General features: G+C 43.1%; 1 protein-coding gene across 13 annotated transcripts in view; it reads left to right on the top strand.

Annotated features, from left to right (window-relative positions):
• DLG2 (discs large MAGUK scaffold protein 2) overlaps positions 1-18,996 on the top strand; it is an 802,852-nt gene that overhangs the window by 712,246 nt on the left and 71,610 nt on the right. The window lies entirely within an intron of this gene.

Genomic DNA, 18,996 nt, shown 5'->3' on the forward strand with positions numbered 1-18,996 from the left:
GCCCATCACACAGTAGTTGCTAAAAAAAAACGTAGCTCTTAATATGATTGTTACCTGCCAGTCCCCTCATCAAGTTTTACAAAAGGTTGTATTTTAGAATTTCTTCTGCAACTCTTAGAATACAGAGAGCAGGTAAGATGAAGCAAGAACTTTCAAAATCCTCACTTAATGCTATGTTAACACTTTAAATGGCTTTTCTTTATTAAGAAACTATGTCAGAAGCATCCTAAACTCCTTTTGGTTTTACTTAAAAGACCTTTCACCGCTTCAGTGTGGGGCATGATGGAAGACCATTAATTTAAAAGTTTCAAAGTTAAACCCAGTAGTAAAGAATTGGGGAAAAATATTACTGCCAACTCCCCACGTGCAGGGAACAACCCATTAATGGGATCCTACAGACCGAATGTGGATTAATAAAATGCACAAGTGTGAAGAACTAGAGTCTGCTGTACACATTTGGTCCATGTTAGTTTACCTTTGATTTCTAATTAGAGTAAAAAGAAACATGAAAGAAAATCAGTTTTCGGAGAAAAGGAAAAACCTACTTAAACCTTACCAAATGGTTCTCTTGTTATCCTTAGTTATTTATTCTTTCAATACACCGAAAGCACAGATTGAACTAAATTGTGCACCCATTTGCATAGAAACAATGTAAAATAATTCTGTTGGCATAATAATAATGAAATAAACTAATTAAATCCCATCATTTGCCCATCATTTACTCTTTAAACATTCTTCTCATTATTCAAATAAAAGCCTTAATAGTGATTGCCAGTTATAGCCTTGTGTTTCTAGCTCAGGCTTCTTTCAGTGATCTCAATGAACTGAGTGTCTGTGTTAGTATCTTCACCCCCTAACAATTCCCCAAGGCGGAGAAGGGTAAATGACAGCTTCCTGGGGCATCACAGGGTCAGCTACGATGTTTGTGTGAAGAAAAATCCTGGCAAGGGGTACGTCTCAGTGTACCATGAATGCTCTCTCCCTAGTGCCACGTTCACTGTGGTGTAGGGGAGAGGCCCAAGGATTTGCAGCCAGATGTTAGAGTATTGACTCAACCAGTTACTAGTGTGTGACCTTTAAGTCACTTCAACTCTTAGAATCTCAATTTTATTATCTATAGAATGGATCTACTAAATCCAGCTTTGCTGAATTGCTGTGAATGTTAAAAAAATTTATGTTCCTAACACTCTGCATTGTAGTTGGTAGTAATTCAGTAAATGATGGCTATTTATATTATTATTATCATCTTCATCATCTACCTTCTCTTCATCATCTTCTCTGGGTCTCATTAAAAATCAAAGAGAATAAAATTGCTTATTCCATGGGGTTACCATGAGGACTGAATAACATATGTGAAGGTGCTTTGTCAACAACTTGTCAGCACTCTGAAAATAATAATTAACAAACAGACTTGAGCATCTGGGAAACCCTTACCCCTAAGCTACAGTACAAATAATAGGGCTTTTAATCTTTGAGGAAAATCGGAATTAGCTTTTATCTGCAGAACCTGGCGAAGTCTCCTTACAAATGGCTGCCAGTGCTTGGATCTGAAGGTCTGCGGGATGCAGAGCCGTAGATAGAGCGCAGGAGAGAGGGGGCAGGGGCCACTTCTTCACCACTCACCCCTTGCAATCACCAATAGGCAGGTTTGGGACTTCATATAGCCTTTACTAGAACAGAGAAGGGGCTTTCATTTATGGTACCAAATGCAGGGCGAAAGAATGATTTAAGGTAGACTTATTCTCAAGTATAGCTGTAATCAAAGGCCCTGTTTTATTTGTGGTGGAATGCTTTTCCCCCACTTGACCTTCTGGAAATTCCTTAGACATTCCTGTCCTTCCTGATCATTCTACCCCAGGGGAGATGGAGTGAATTAAATGATTGGAAAGTTAGGAGCAGAAATCGGCCTTGCATAATCCAGTCCTCTCTCGTGGGAGTAGCCTGGATCACCCTAGTTTTTAGTGGCTCCACCATCAGCCCTTTGTTTTTTATTTCTGGAAACAGACTTTTAGACTGGGTAGAAACTTCCACCACCATCTCTCGCCCACCCCCACACACAAACTCACATACACTTTCCACCTTTAATCTGGCTTTGACTGTGAACTCTCCAGGTTCTTGAACTTCTTCAAATGTAGATGCTCTCCAAGGTTCAGTCCTCAGGCTTCTCCTCTCTCCCATTACACTCTCACTTGGCAATTTCTTCTAATTTCGTTATATATCAGAAATGATTAAGTTTGACTACATATAAAAAGCAAAAAAAAAAAAACCAGAAAACCAGTGACTTAAACAGGAAGTTGCTATCTATCTCATGTATATATGAAGCATCACAGTAGGCTGTTCAGGGCTCATATGGCAGTCCACAAATTTTTCAGGAACCTCCAGACTCCTTCCGGTATACTGATCTGCCATTCCTAGGGTAAGATCCTTGTCCTCAATGTCCAATGTGGCAGCTAGAGCACCAGCTATCACATGTGCTTTGCTAAAAGCAGGAAGGGCAGAAGAATATGATCTCTTCCTTTTAAGTAGATTTTCCAGAAGTACCATATACCACTACTGGTTACATTTTGTTTGTTGGATCGTAGTTTCATGGATATAGCAAGGAAATATGAGAAATGTTGTCTTTTAGCTACATAGCAATGTATTTGGCTAAAACTTGGGGTTCTCTATTAATTTGACAGAGAAGGGTAGAGGGCCAAACATGACTTCAGTGATCAACTCTGGGCTAATAACTTAAATCTGTCTCTAGAGTTGACTTGCTCATAAGTGTAAATTCTCATTTCCAACCACCTGCTTCGTTTCTCCACTAAGTGACCATGTCCAAAGCAAAATTCACTCATTGAATCCATGCATAAAAGAATAAATGGCTACCCTTGCCCTCTAGTCTAACCATACGCACGATGGGATTATGACATTACAAGAGTAGGGTTCTCTACCTGCAGAATGGCACTTAACCTCCTTATCAGGGCTTTCAAATTCCTCCATACACTGTCCTCCATCTACTTTTCCAACCTAATTTCCCACCACACACCCAAGCAAACTCAGTAATTTCTAGGGGTTCTGGACAATAGATAATTCTCTACACCCAAACCATTCTTTTGTAACTTGATGCTTTTGTTTATTCTTTTTCCTCAGCCTCTAATGCTCTTTATTTGCATCTTTCTTTGGCCAAGTCGTATGCATTCCTCAATGCATATGCAAAACACCACCTTTTCCTTGAAACCTTGTCTGGTCATTGGAACTAATGTTAATCTTTCTTCAGTTTATTCAGTAGCATGTTGTTTGTCATCCTTTCATGCACGCTTGACATTATGCCTTGTCTTATAATTATTTGTGCACATAACTATTTCCCACTCTAGATGAGACTCTGAGGGAAAGGACTATGTTTTACACACACACACATACACACACACACACACACACACACACACAGCATCCAGCACTGGTTTTTTGCATGTAGTATGTGGTTAACTCATACTAAGTTGAATAAATGGATGTTAACATGAAAGTAGGTGTTTTAATTAATCAATCATGTCCTGAGCTCTAAGAACGTGATCCTTTTCTCTGGGAGAGAAGATGCCGTACAGAGGCAGATATACAGTGGACGCTCCAGACACAAGAGACAGACAGATCTGGGTTCAATTCCTAGGTCTGCCACTTGCCTACTAGGTAACCATGGTCAAATTACTTAATATCTCTGAACCTCATTTTTTTCAGTTTGTAAAATGGAGAGATTAATAACAAATTCATAATGCTGTTAGTATTTAATGCCAACATATGTAAAGTGCCTACTCTAATGTCTAGCCAATGGCAGGTGCTCAGTAACCATTAGTTTCCTTCCTCATTTCCTCCTCCTCTTGAACCCCATGCTATCAGATAATAGATAGACTAAGGCATCTTTACCTGGGAAAAGAATGCATATGGTATTTTCATGTCATATGTCAAAAAAGACTGACAGAAGACACCAATAAAATTAAAAATTTTTTAAACTAACAGTTTTATCAAGACAACATTATATGGCTTAAAGTCACATTATTTATCAGATGTATCAGATTTTGAAAACAACAAAAGGAGAGAGAGAGAGCAGGGAAACATAAGAAATACCAGTGGGAGATGTTGGACTAAGTAAGGGACTACCTCTAGAGCCAATTTAGAGAAATCATGAACTTTGTGACTTTACCATGAAATTACAAAATCTCTGTGGATTATCAGACAAATTACTTCACTCGAATACACATTTCTTTCCCTACTTTATAGATTTCATATCCTTCTCCCACTTGATGTCGGTAACTCCATCTTTCCTAACTGATTAAATGAAATTGAAAATGGCCTCTTGTGGATATTCCTTCCTGCCAGAATTGATCTAAATCTGTCCTAGGCAATGAGCCTCTTTCTTGCCAAACAGTCTACCTTGATTAACTTCACAACAAGTTGGTTCCCTTAGGATGCTCACCCATCTGTAAGACAGGAAATCTTGCTCCCTACTACCCCAAATTACCAGTTTGCACGGCATTTCTTTAAAACCCAATACCTTCTTTCTGTTGGCAATTCTGATGGGTATCGAGCATTCATTTGCCTAATTATTCCACTGCCAGTTGCTGTTATGCCTGAAACTCAGTGATGAAATACCTATGAGCAGCATAAGCCTGTTTATGGGTTTCGTTTATCATTTCCAACCTTTCATTCAAGGCAAAAAGCACACCAGCCAAATGTATGGCCATAATGCAGAGCCTAGACATTACTGTTTCTTTGACGCTTGTATCAAATATCCCTGCTGAAATCAGAGGTGATGGGGAAGTTCCTAAAGACAAATGAAATTCCAGCCTTAAAAGTTATTGGGAAGAGCTTAGGTTACAAAACGTTTCCTTTTGCTCTGTGGCTCAACCCCTGGCACCATCAAAAGTAGCTTGCGTTCTTACAGAGCGTGAGATCCAGCCCGTCCATTAGAAGTGGGTGACCGCAGGAGAGTCACACTCATCATTCAGCATGGGCACGCTTGGCTTCCTCCACAAATTGTACTGCTTCTACTGTTGCATTTAGTAAACTAAATATAATTGATCTGCTGACAGTATTGTCTAACCTACTAGACTCATACATTGTGTGAGGGCAAAGGTACCATCTTACTCATTTTTTACCTTCGGCACTGAGCACAGTATTGGGGACATCTAAGAAGCGCTTAATAAATAACGGGACCCAGGTGAGAAGAGAGAGCAGACAGAGAACAAGTAAAGGAACAGGGGGCTGTTTCCAGGGTGGTCCACAGGCAGTATAATGATCACCGAAAATGGGACTGTGGGATGGGAAAGGGCAGTCATGGCTTCACATTACGGGCTGATGATTAGAGCTGTGTATCTCGCTAGCTCAAAGGGCCACTCTCCAAGGCTCAGCCTGGCAGCCTGAATGGTTCTCCCCTCTGGCTTCTCATCCAGACATCTTCCCCAAGCTTACCTTAAGCATCATCCCAGCTTACCTTCCACTGGGTGCTGACTATTCTAGGAATAACTATCGTGGCCGAGTTCCCCTCGTGCTTTCCTGCCCAATTTACACACTTCGATCAGACCTGATTGGCCAACTTCAGGGTTTCCCATTGGCTTCTTTATCAAAGCCCAGCCTTGGCTAACATGAAAAATGGTATTAAGCAGCAGTTTCTCATTCCTTCCTCCTCTCATTAGAAGAAATGTTTCTCCACCTGTCAGATTCAGTCCATACACACGCTCCACTGAATGTGCCCCACAGCTTTCTCTTGTTCTCTTAGAAAGTGTTGACATTCTAACAAGAAGACTTTCTTCTAAGGAACTGTCTTCAGCTTGTCAATATAAACAACCTCTGAGAACAGAAAAGGGTCTTCTCCTCAAAACACATGCAATAAATATCTGTTGAAATGCATTCTGAGTGATGCTCTTTACTCTTTGAGAGAAAACTAATCACAATTCCATCCTGCAGAGTTGTGTAATTAGAGTTTGAAACACCCTGGTGTATCTCTAGTTATTTCAAGGAGGCCTTGCTAACCTGTCCCAAAATGCTCCAAGGAGAATTTTCACCAAGCTTCCACTTTGAGAGCAAACAGACATTGTAGGAACTGGAGGTGGGTTTGGGGGTGTCATAACATCAATAAAAGAAGAGAGAGGTTTCTTCATTTTAAAGTGCTTGGGAGTAAAGTACTAGGTTGGAGATTTTCACGCTCTGATTTAAGGAGTCCCAGTGTTCTTCTCAGGGGCCTTTGGGCTGCTGTGCAGTTGGAGTAGAAGAGAGGCCAAAAGTTCTGTTTTGCCTCCCTGTTTTCGTTCTTTCTTTTTGTTTTTTATTTTTTTATTTTTTTTTAACATTTATTTATTTTTGGCTGTGTTGTGTCTTCATTTCTGTGCGAGAGCTTTTTCTAGTTGTGGCAAGTGGGGGCCACTCTTCATCGCGGTGCGCGGGCCTCTCACTATCGCGGCCTCTCTTATTGCGGAACGCAGGCTCAGTAGTTGTGGCTCACGGGCCTAGTTGCTCCGCGGCATGTGGGATCTTCCCAGACCAGGGCTCGAACCCGTGTCCCCTGCATTGGCAGGCAGATTCTCAACCACTGCGCCACCAGGGAAGCCCTCTTTTTGTTTTTTAATTAATTTATTTTATTTTATTATTTATTTTCGGCTGCTTTGGGTCTTCATTGCTGTGCTTGGGCTTTCTCTAGTTGTGGAGAGCGGAGGCTACTCTTCGTTGGAGTGCACGGGCTTCTCGTTGCTATGGCTTATCTTTGTTGTGTAGAACAGGCTCTAGGCGATGGGCTTCAGTAGTTGTGACACGTGGGCTCAGTAGTTGCGGCTCACGGGCTCTAGAGCACAGGCTCAGTAGTTGTGGTGCACGGGCTTAGTTGCTCTGTGGCATGTGGGATCTTCCCGGACCAGGGCTCGAACCCATGTCCCCTGCATTGGCAGGCAGATTCTTAACCACTGCGCCGCCAGGGAAGTCCCGCCTCCCTGTTTTCAGTCAGAGGTGTAATTGTTATGTTTCCAGAATCCTTCTTTTAAAGGAAAAAAACACGTTTATTCTGGTAATAAAACTTTGAAAACATTGCACTTAGATTATGGTGGGAGAGAGGGACAGAGACAGATAGATACTGGCCAAAGTAAATATCTGGAACCTCTGTCCACCCTGTTGCCACCACCCTGGTCAAGCCATCATCATTTGTATTACTCAGCCTGCTACCTGAGGTCTCGGCATCAGCTCTTGCCCAGTGCCCTTCTGTCCAATCCATTTTACACTTTCCATCCAGAAAGATGTTTTAAATGCAGATCTGATCAACTCGCTATCCTGTTTAAAATTCTCTAATGGCCTCCCAATGAGGAGAAGAAAGTGTTTCACAAGGTCCCTCTGGGACCCGGCCTCTCCTTTGTTCTCTGGTCTCATCTTGGGCCATCCAGGACATTGGTCTTCCTTCAAGTTCACTGCCTGCTATTTCTTCCTTCAGAGCCTCTGAATGCATATTGCCTCTGCCTACATCCACTCATCCTGCAGGTCTCAGATTAAATAGCTCCTCCCCCTGGAAGCCTCCCTAACCCATTCTTCCCAGAGTAGGTTCTGTTTCTCTCCACTGAATATTCTCATGGGTTATTTCCCCATCTGCTTTTTAAGATGTATCGTACTGGTAATTATTTCTTCTACATCTGTCTTTCCTCAGTTCCAAAAGTGGCATCTTGCTTTTCTTGTTCACCACTAAAACTCCAATACTTAGCATAATGCCTGGCATATAATAGGTGTTCATTAACTAGGGCTGAAAGAATGAATGCATGGCGTCAGGCACCTAAAAGTTATGTGTATTGGCTGTCTTAGAGCAGTCCACAGAACTATCTGATTGCTTCACCAAATGGAATGAGAACAGCATTAGGGAAAGCGAGCCATTGCCCAGCCCTCCAGCCCACAGGAAACATCTCTACTCCAACCTCTCCTTCCATTTACTGCCAATAGAACCACTAGCCCCAAGCCTGGCACTTAGGAAGAGCCAGACAGATAAATGTTAAATAGATTGATACTAAAAATGAAAATTGGGACTAAATCATTCCTACACCCCATAAAAGTTGAGTTGTAACATAGTTTTCTGTGCCAGTACATATTATTCTTGCAGTTTTCCAAGTGTCTATACACCAGACACCGTGCCGTAGGAGTTTTACATGTGTTACCTCATTTCATCCCAACAACATCTATTAGACAGTGTTTTTAGTCAGTTCAAGCTGCTGCAACAAAGAACCATAGACTGGGTGGCTTTTTAACATCAGAAATTTATTTCTCGCAGTTCCAGAGGCTGGAAGTCTGAGATCAGGGCGCCAGCACAGTTGGGTGCCAGCGAAGGCCTCTTCCAGGTTGCAGACTGCCAACTTGTCGTTGTATCTTCACATGGTAGAGAAAGAAAGAAAAAGCAAGCTCTCTCATGACGTTTAAGAGCGCTAATCCACCCTCATGACCACATCTAATTCTAATTACCCCCAAAGGACCCACATTGGAGGGTAAGGTTTCAACATATGAATTTTGTGGGGGATACAGGCATTCAGTACACAGCAGGCAGAAATTAGTCATTACACATTAAGAAACAGAATTTAAGGACCGTGCCTACAGCTGCAGAGCAAGTACATGGCACAGCTGAGGAGTCTCCCAGGTCTGGCTGACACTTTCCATTATCCTGGTGCCTGGCATGTAGTAGGTGTTCAATAGATGAATGAATGAATGACTTAACGCTAGGTGCATGGAAAATGCTCTGGCATGAAAACTTTAGTGCTAAAGTTAAAAGATTGTGCTGATGGAATAAGATACTAACAAGATTCACAGAATCTATAAACACTAAAAGTATAAACACTGATATTCCAGATATTATTAGTTCCTTTTTCTTTCCCTAAATTCCTGAACTACTGGCCAAACCTGGGACATTCCCTACAGACGCTTCATTCAATTAAGCAAAACTGCTAAACAGAACTCTTCCTGAACAAGTCAGGCTATATAGCACAGCATTTGGCCTGTGAGCACTTTCTCAACAGTCATTGAGCAGAGAGTACCACAGGGGTTTGCAAATGTGTACAGAAGAAGGAGAGAAAGACAGCGTGACCCTACATGACCCACAATAAATAACAACACAAGAGCAGCCATATATATATATATATATATATATATATATATATACACACACACACACACACACACACACATGCATATACTGATCTGAGGGCCTTTCATCCATAATTAATCAATCTTCACAACAACTGTGAGATGGTTCCTAACATGTTTCAGTGAATCTAGGTTGTCATTGACTATAAGATGCACTCTGTGTGTCACCAAGAAAGGAAAAATGCTGTCCGTTAAATTACAAGATGGCGTTGATGGTAAGATGCATCCTAACTTTCGAAATATGAGGATGAAAAAAGGGTGATAAAATATAGTATTTTAAATCCCATTTTACACATGAGGCAACCGCAAGAGACCCAAAGAGGTGAAGTCATGTTCCGAAGTCACAGAGCATGGGTTTTGATTCAATTCAGTTCAGTTTAGCCTCGTGTTGTGCGCGCCTCCTCCTCTGTGCCCTGTGGGAGAGACGCAGAGACGAACGAGACACTGTCCTAACCCCAAGGAGCTGGGCTGTCGAGCAGGGAAGTAGACCCACAGGCAAATCAACTAAAATGCCACCTGCTAAGTGCAAGAATAAGGCCAGGTACAAGGTTGCAGCTTGGCACGGAGAGGGGAATGGATAGGCTCTCTGGATAGGCTCAGAGGGTTCCCAGAGAATGTCACGAGTTTCAAAGAATGGATTGAAATTTGCTGAATGATTTTATGCTTATTTTTTTATATCTAGTCAGTGCGTCAACTTATTCAACACTGTTAAGAAAAATTCTTGGCTGAAAAATTCCATCTACACTGTGTGAGTTGTGGTAGAGTATGTCCAAGAGAAGAGGGGAAGGTCTTCCATGGCCCAGCTCATGTGCATGCTTCCAAGGAGAGGTAGGAAAGGGGAGAAGCTGAGGGAAGAAAGCTGAGTCTTCAGGATGTGAGATCACTATTATTACAGAAGGGGTTCCCTTTAGGAGAAAGCCTGAAGGATATGTCTAGTCAGTTGGGTGGGGTGGGAGGGCTGCTACCACCTCTCAGCTAGTGGAGCCGGGAGAATTGTCCCTTCATTCATCAACTCCTTTCTGAGCACCTGATGGGGGTTCCTGCTCTGCCATCCTGTGGCACCCCACAGTAATTCTTAGTATATTGCACATCATGCTCGATTTTAACTATATTTAGGGCCTTTGCACTGGCTGTTCCCTCTTCTTAGAACACTTTCCTTAGATGGCAGCATGACTAATTCCCTCGCCTCCTTCAAGCCTCGGCTCAGATGTCTTTCTCAGTGAGCCCTACCTTGACCAGCCTATTTATAAATGCAACCTTCACCACCACCACAACTCTACCCCATCTCAAAATCCTGATACCTCTTACTCTGCTCTATTTTTAATTTGTTCTGTACCAACTAGCTACTCCTAACCTAATATACTGTTTGCTTATTTATTAGGTTTATTGTTTTTTGCCCATCTTCTCTCACTAGAATATAAGCTCCATGAAGGCATGAAATTTTGTCTTGTTTTCATTCACTGATAAGCTCCAGAATCATCATTGGTATGTGCTCAATAAATATTTGATGAATGAATAATTGAGTAGCCGAATGAATATATCCCTTACCAGTATCCTCAACCAAATATTAAGCTCCATGAGGACAGGAAGCAAGCCTCTTGTGTATTTCTGAGTCCTCAGCACATAACAATGATTGGCACATAATAGGCACTCTGTAAATAATGTTGCATTTAATATTTAAATAACTGTTATCTCATTTCCATGCACGTAAGTTAAATCACATCCTGAACTCAGTGTTTTACCTGGGTGAGTAAGGAACCATCTCTGTCTTCTCTATCTGCCCTCGTTCAATAGGTGATAATGGGAGCCTTTATGGACATATATGAGATTTTGAGGTGAAGTTATCCCTAATTCCAGATTTTCTCTTGCCTCAGTCTAGTCCTGTAGTTTCCACCCAGTTTTCTGAAATTCATAAACAAACAGACAAACAAAACAAACTCAGTATTGAGAGAGCTGAAGTGATTATCCAATAGTCTGGTTTTGTGGTATGTGAATTTCATCACCAACCCTGATAGACTACCGCTAAGGATTTGGGGTAGTTGTGTGGACTATTCTTGGATGTCTTTCTCCCCTTTTTTATTTGCTCATGAGAGAAAGGAACTTTCTCCAACACCTTCTTCTAGGCCTGGCACCGTGTCAGCTGATATCACTAGTCATTCAGTAAATACTTAAAAGAAAGTGTTATGGGAAAGCAGAGGTAGGGTTGCTTTGTTTATGCTCCAGTGAGCAACACTAGAAAAAAGGGATGGAATTTACAGGGAAGAAATTTAGATTCTAGACTCACTGGGTTTTAAAAGCTCTGGTATATGTAATTCTTATAAGGACTCTGTTGGACAGGGATTCTTGCCCCTCATTTTATACCTTGGGAGACCTAGGTACAGAGATGAAAATCACACAGCTGCTTAAATGGCAGAGCCACTATTTGAACCCAGGACTATCTGATGTTCATGTCTCATGATCTTAACATGAGTCTTCTGTGTATAAATTTAAATATTTAGATAGTAATTGTGTATCAGCAATAATGAAATTCCAAATCAGGATATTCTTTTTCTCCACTGCAAGCTTACTAATTTGTGACAGTAAGACCCTAAAAAGTAGATACCAAAGTTTGCTCTACATTTTTAGCTCAGATCAGAAATAAAAGGCTACAGTCAGAGCTTTGTCAGCCTTTCTGAAATATCTTGATTAATATATCTTGATTGTCTGACAAACAAGGCCAGAACATAAGAGCTTTTAGAACTGTCATAAAACCTGGGCTATTCATCCTGGCCATGTTGCTCTTTCCCATATTTCATTTTCTGAGTAGCCAGCTGATGGCATCTGGGGGAAAAGACAGGGATTTTAAGATTAATCTTTACAGCGTCACCCCGCCCTGAAACCTGTAGTACCATTCGTTGTGGTCTGTCAAGCCTGCCTTTGGGCAGGTTCAGATTTGCCTCTGCTTCCCTCAGATGGGGGGCCTGTCAGTCGGCGCTGCAGTGTAAACCAATCTGACAGATGCTAGGACACCCCGGGAGAGAGGGAGGGCAGCCTGGAATGGGCCCCATCCCTGGAGACCCTGATGATGAGTTGTCTGAAATGATCAACACGCAGACCTCTAGACATGTGAAGTCGGCTCATGCCATGTCCCTCGGGGAATTGGGAGCACTAGAGACTTGGGAGAGACTGAGAGAGACAGGGAGTTGTTGCCCCCAGAAATGATGCTTCTTCCCTGATTATAATCAAAATGCCACTGCTGTGCAGAGGCCCAGGCTGTGAGGATCTCTGGTCAGTGCCCAATTAGTTCCACCTTCAGTCATGACAGTGACTGCCTGGTTCCTTGGGTCCAGTAGAAATTGACATTTTCCCAACAACCCTGTAACATAAAAGGAAACACTTGTGTGTTGAGAAGAGTGTCTTTAAAGAGCACAAACCTGCCTTATTAGGTTACTAATGATTACAAGGTATAACCCATGGGATACCACAGTGCATGGCATATAGTGTATTTACCCTTCTGTAAAATGGGAACAATGCCTGCATTTTAAAGGATATCTTTTGAATCACAGATAATAAATACCCAGAACAGTGCCTGACATGTATGTTGTAGGCCTACCACGTGCTCAGCAGTCACTCAATGACCACTCATCATGGTCAATGACCTCTTACAAGGATTGACAGAGGCTAACGTGTTCCCATCCACTAAGACTGATTTGGTGGCGGCTTTAGCCACCGCTCTCACCGAAGGCAATTCATTATTGAGGTGACTGGGGAAATAAGTGGCCTTGATAGAGCTCAGTAAGTTTGGACATGATGACTCATCCACAGGGGTGTGGGTGTCTCCTCAAAGAGATGTGAGGAGTAATCGGTACAGAGCTGCGTGTATCCCTCTACCTAGGATGGATATGTTCTGACTTGGGAGACAGGAATATTGCACGTATGTTCATCATTTCCTGAGAAAGACAGGAAGGCCTATGCTGGCTGTCACTCAGGCCTTCCTTACCTGCTATTTCCAACTGCCCAGGCCTTATAGGAAAGAAGACAAACTGTTGAATTCCAGGGATTGCCCTGTGACAAGCATAGGTGATAGACTGAATAACAGAAAATCACTTTTATTGGGCATCTGTTATGGGGTAGATTCTGGGGATAGGAGGAATATGAACCTTCCCCACCCCCCATGCTCATGCAAACTAGAATTTGCAAATGTTAAAAAAACACAATACAGGATGAGATAAGAGTATATGAGAGGGGCACTTAACTCCCAGTGAAGGAGTTTTGGGGTTGATGAGGCAGATGACACAGAATGACCTTCACAACACAAACAATCCTTTGAGGCACATAAATATCAGCCGCTTGGAAAGTTACCTCATTTCCCCAAAGTGTCTTAAAGAACAAAGGCATAGAACATAACAGCTGAAACACACCTTGATAGCTGGTGAGACACTGGACATGTTGCTTAATTTATCCAAGTTTGTGTTTCCTCATCTGCAACACAAGGCTAAAATATGCCCTGCAGGGCAGTGTGAGAACTGAATGCGGGCTCAGTGAAGTACATGTGCCTCTCTCCTGGAGTCTAGTCCACGGTGCCATCATCAGTGCGATCATCCAGTCATGAAACCTTTGGGGATGAGATCTAAGTGCAACATTCCTTATCGGGAGTTCCAAGCTGGGTTCTTACAGTCAGGAGCACGGGCTTCTTGATTCAGACACATCTGTCTGTCTGAATTCTGGTTCTGCCACTTACTAGCCTTTTTCATTTCGGCTCTTTGACTCTCATTTCCTTTATGAGATCAAAAATGCTTACGTGGCAGGATCGTAATCTAACAAAGTGGAATTCATTCTGTGCTGGTCTTGGGTACTTTACAGGCACCATCCCGTTGTTTTATCTCCATAACAATCTTGTGAGTTAATGCCATCGTTACCTGCGCTTCACTGATGAGGGAGTAGTCATCTGTGGTTAAGAGGTCAGCTAAGAGGTTAAGTCACAGGCCCCAGATTCACAACTAGGGATGACGGAGTTGGGAATTAAACCCAGAACTTTTCTCTCTCCAAAGCTTGGCATATAACCCGTATGCTGGCTTGCCTACCCAGTAAATTGAGGGAGACAGTGAATATAAAGTCTAGCATATTGTGGGACACTTAAAAAGCACAATTTCGGTCTGGTACCTAGGTCTCCACAGCCAGGTTGCACAGCCATGAGGATAAGCAGCTGCTTCACCCCCCTTCCTTTCCTAGACTTCCCCGGTTGGCAAGGGGCCGCCACATGTTGAAATGCAGGAGGGGCAGGAGGGATGGGAGAGTTGTTGCATTATTCATGTCCAATTCTACTTGTCTAATGGACTTGTTAAAGCACCCTGGGTGGAAAGTGTGAGTCTTAATGGCATTTTATAAAAGTTGCTGTGATGAATTAGCACATAAAGCAAATTAAAAACAGCTTATCGCTTTTTAAAATAGGTGATGGGACACTGTAGCATTTTTCCCAGATGTGACGATCCATTAATATCCAAAGGAGCCAGAAGCTGCTGAAATGTGTCAGCTGCTTGTTTTTAGGGACCTGACAAGTCTGAACAGTGTAATCCTAGAGGGGCAGATTGTCCAGGATAAATAGAACTCATGGAAAGAGCATGTTGCTGATCGTAAGGGTGGGAAATCTCCCCTCAAGAATACTTGGGACTAGAATGAAGCCCAGTAGAATGAATATCTGACCTGGTGGGGACCTTCGGGATTGGTCCCTATTCCCCTCCCCTTACACACAGGGTCGCTGAGGCTTGAAAGAAGTGGGGCTTTCAAAGGTCATCTGAAATGTTTGCACAGACCTTTCTGAGGGTCTACTTTGTGCCCAGCACCGTACTGGGTCCTGAGGATAGTAAGGTGTTTTAGATGTCTTTGTACACAGTCCAGAAGACAGCTACTAAGTGACACAGTTGGGACCCAGATCCCCTGATTCAAATCGCAGTGCATTTTTCAGAATAATAATTATCATAGTAATACTAGCTAGCATTTATTGAGCACTCGCTACTGCCAGGCTCGTGTTACAATACTTTACATATCTTATTTCATTTAATCCTCACCGCAACTCTTTGAGGTGGCTGGTGTTATTACTATGCCAGTTTTACAGTTAAGAAAGCTTGAGGGACTTCCCTGGGGGTGCAGTGGTGAAGAATCCGCCTGCTAATGCAGGGGACACGGGTTCAATCCCTGGTCCGGGAAGATCCCACATGCCGCGGAGCACGTAAGCTCGTGCACCACAACTACTGAAGCCCACGCACCTAGAGCCTGTGCTCCGCAACAAGAGAAGCCTCCACGATAAGCCCGCGCACACCACAACGAAGAGTAGCCCCCGCTGGCCGCAGCTAGAGAAAGCCCACGCGCAGCAACTAAGACCCAATGCAGCCAAAAATAAATAAATAAATAATAAATTTATTTTTAAAAGAAGAAAAGAAAAGAAAGCTTGAAACCCAGAGAGGTTAAGTTACTTGTTCAAGATCACACAGTTAAAAAGTTGCAAACCCAGGCAGTCTGACCCTATAGCCTGCCTTCTTGGCCACCATCTCCCAGCTTTCCTGATGGCTTTTCTACCTCCACTCCCCACACTTTACATCCAGAAGGAGCCTGGAGCCAAACTAGAGGTTTGGGGACCTTAGGATAGGAATACTGGGACAAGAACTGAGCAGTAAGGGAACTGCAGGGATTTGGGGGAGAAGAGGTGGTCAGCTCTGAAGGGAAGATTAAAAGTTCCTGGTACTGCTAAGTCGTGAGCACAGCCAGAGGGCGACAGGCTGGGAAATTGAGCCTGATAATGAAATGGCCACGAATGTGGATTTTGGAGTCAGACAGACCTTATTCTAGATTCAGTCTCTACCATGTGTGTACTTGTGACCTAGGGCAGGTTCCTTAACTTCCTGAACCTCCTCCGCCATCTGTAAAACAGGGGTACTAATTTTTACCTTTCAGGTTGTTATGATGGCAGATGAGACAATGAATACAAAATGCCAGGCCCCCTAATATGGGCATAAGTAGTGGTTGTCATCATGATTATCATCCTTGCCACCCTGTCACCACCTTCACCACCTCCCAGATTGAGGCGGGGGCGGGGGGGGAACAAGGTGAAGAGCACCGAGCTAGGACTTAGGGTCGGGAGACACACACTCCAGCCCCAGGTTGCTGCCTCTAAGCCATGTGTCCTGGGGTTAGTCAGGGGTCCTTGCTAGGTATGCCCCTCATCTGTAAAAAGGGGATAGGAAGTACTATATCCATAGTGCCTTCTTTGTAGGAATGTATTGAGTCACAAATGAGGAAGTGTATGTGAATACGCCTTCCAATCTATAGAGCGAGTGTTGGGGGTCCCAAAGACAACTCTCAAGGTCGATGATGTACTAGGAGGACTCATCGGACTCAGCATAGTCATCCTCATGACTGTGATTTATTATAGGAAATGGGTCCAAAGCAAACTCAGCAAAGGGAAAGGTGCATGGGACAAAGTCCAGAGGAAACTAGGTGAAGCTTCCAGGAGTCCCCTCTGAGTGGAGTCACACAGGATATGCCTGATTCCTCCAGCAACAAATTGTGACAACAGGTGTAAAACCCTGTCTACCTGGGAAGCTCCTTACAGACTCAGTGTCCAGGGATTTTATTGCAGGCTGGTCACGTAGGCACCCTCACTGCCTGGCACCTGCTGCAATTCCAGACTCCCAAGGGAAAAGCAAGTATTCAGCTTAAATGGTATTGTTTATATGAACAGCTTAGGCACACTGAGCCATTCTTAATAGGAAATGGTAAGAACCTTCCCAAAAACTAAGTTCCCAGATGTCAGCCAAGGGCTCTCCTTGTAAGCAGGCCTTTTTAAGGATGTAATCTCAGGATTGCTGTGTTAACTCTTTTTTGCACAGAATAGAATCCATAGAAAGGATTTTTATAAGTATACACTCAAAAGGGGAAAAGGAGGTAATAATAATAACAGTTCATACTTAAAGATTGTCACTATATGTAGGCACTTTTGTGTATGCGTTACATGTATTACCTTAGGTAGCATTTCATCCATACAACAATTCCATGATAGGGGTACTGTTATCATCACTGTTGTTGTCATCACTATGTTATATATGAGGGAACTGAGGCCTAAGAGGGGCTAGAGCGCTTGCCTGGGTTACCAGCTATGTGACTAGTAAGAAGAGAAGTAGTAGGACCAGGACTTGGCCCTAACAGTGTGGCCCCTGAGTCGTTTCTTAGCTGCTGTTTTACCGCACTATGCTACACAGCACCTACCATGGGCCGGGTGCATCCAATGTGTTATGTCATTAATGCTCACCGCAGCTCCACGTGAATATAGTTATTGGACTAATTTTACATTTAAAAACCTGTGGTTCAGAAATGTTAATTTGTGTCACATCAGCCAGCCAGAGAAGTGACAGAGTCAGGAGTGCGTCTCTGCCTTCTCTCAGTCCCCTTTTCCTGGCTGGGGTTTTGTGAAGTCTTTGGTAGAGAAGATGCAGATGGTCAGGGTGGAAATGAGTCATTCTAGGAGCTGAGACCAACCCCCCACCCAGCCCGTATTCCATCACCTGGGGACAGAATTAATGGAAGAAGGGGCTGTGTTGCAAGTAATTCAACTTCCCCTGCAGTATTTGAGAGCTGTAGATGCTGCCTTCAGCTCTTTTGGGTTGCCATGACAGCAGATGTGACATTTCTTAAATGAGGAAAAAAAAGAAAGAAAGAAAAAGAATCACACTTGGTCCTCAGTGATTTTAGACAGACCTGTTCACCAGATCTAGCTAGTTTTGCTTGCATAGTGGCTACACTCTAAGGAAATTCTTAGAATGGAATCAAAGGGGAATAAACAGGGACGTGGCAAAATCTGCTTCTCTGGGGAAATCACATGTTGTATGTGTGTGGTGATGGTTTGTGGGAGTTACAGGAGGCGGCGGACAGTGTAAGACTTGAGACAGATTGTCAGCTGCTTGGGACAACAGCTCGTCACTGAGGTCTCAGTCATCATTGTAATTCTGCTTCCAGCTCCCTCACCCCATCAGTCATACATATTACAGTGTTTTGGGCTCGGCAAAGGCTCAGCAAAGGCTCTTTAGTGGGGAAAACATGATACATAAAGCAAGAATTACAATTCAGAGTGATAAATGCAATGATGAGATAGGCTTGGTATACTATGGAAGCAATTTATCTTGTTCATATCATTTTTTGTTCTTTGCCCGCACCGCGCGGCATGTGGGATCTCAGTTCCCCGACCAGGGATCAAACCCGCCCCCGCTGCATTGGAAACATGGAATCTGAACCACTGGACCTCCAGGGAAGTCCCTTGTTCATATTTTGATCTATGTGTCTATATACACACACATAAAGATAGGTGTATTTTCATTATTGCTTGTGAGCATTTAGTAATGTCATTAAATTAACCTCTGCAACCATCCAATTTTAGTGATAGTCCAATACTCCAGTGAGTGGAAGGGTCCCGGTCCCCTGTGGGAGGACATGGAAGTTGTTACCATTTTTCTCTATTATAAAGGAAAGAGTTCTACAGACTGATACATCTAAGAGGATTTATTCATAACACAAAATGCTGCATTCAGAAAGATGCCATGGTTCTCTTCATTCTTTCTTTCTAGTGATTTGTAAAATTTGATTGTAGTGAGAGAGTGCTAACCTGCCTCTATCATCTTCCATTATCACCTTGTCACGTGTGATGATTTCCAAGAAAAGAAGCAGTACCCCAGTTTAAGGGCCCTATAGGCTGCCCTCGCAACCTCCTGGGAGAAGTAAGAACTAATCGTGATTTGTGACCAAAGCAGTGGGAATGTTGACTGCAATTCCAGGCATTAGTCCTGGGAGTTGGTATCCAATGGGCAGTGGGTTCTCAGGGCAGGAATGAACAATCAA

The sequence above is a fragment of the Eubalaena glacialis genome, chromosome 10, assembly GCF_028564815.1.
Source record: "Eubalaena glacialis isolate mEubGla1 chromosome 10, mEubGla1.1.hap2.+ XY, whole genome shotgun sequence".
In the NCBI taxonomy this organism is placed as follows: Eukaryota; Metazoa; Chordata; class Mammalia; order Artiodactyla; family Balaenidae; genus Eubalaena; species Eubalaena glacialis.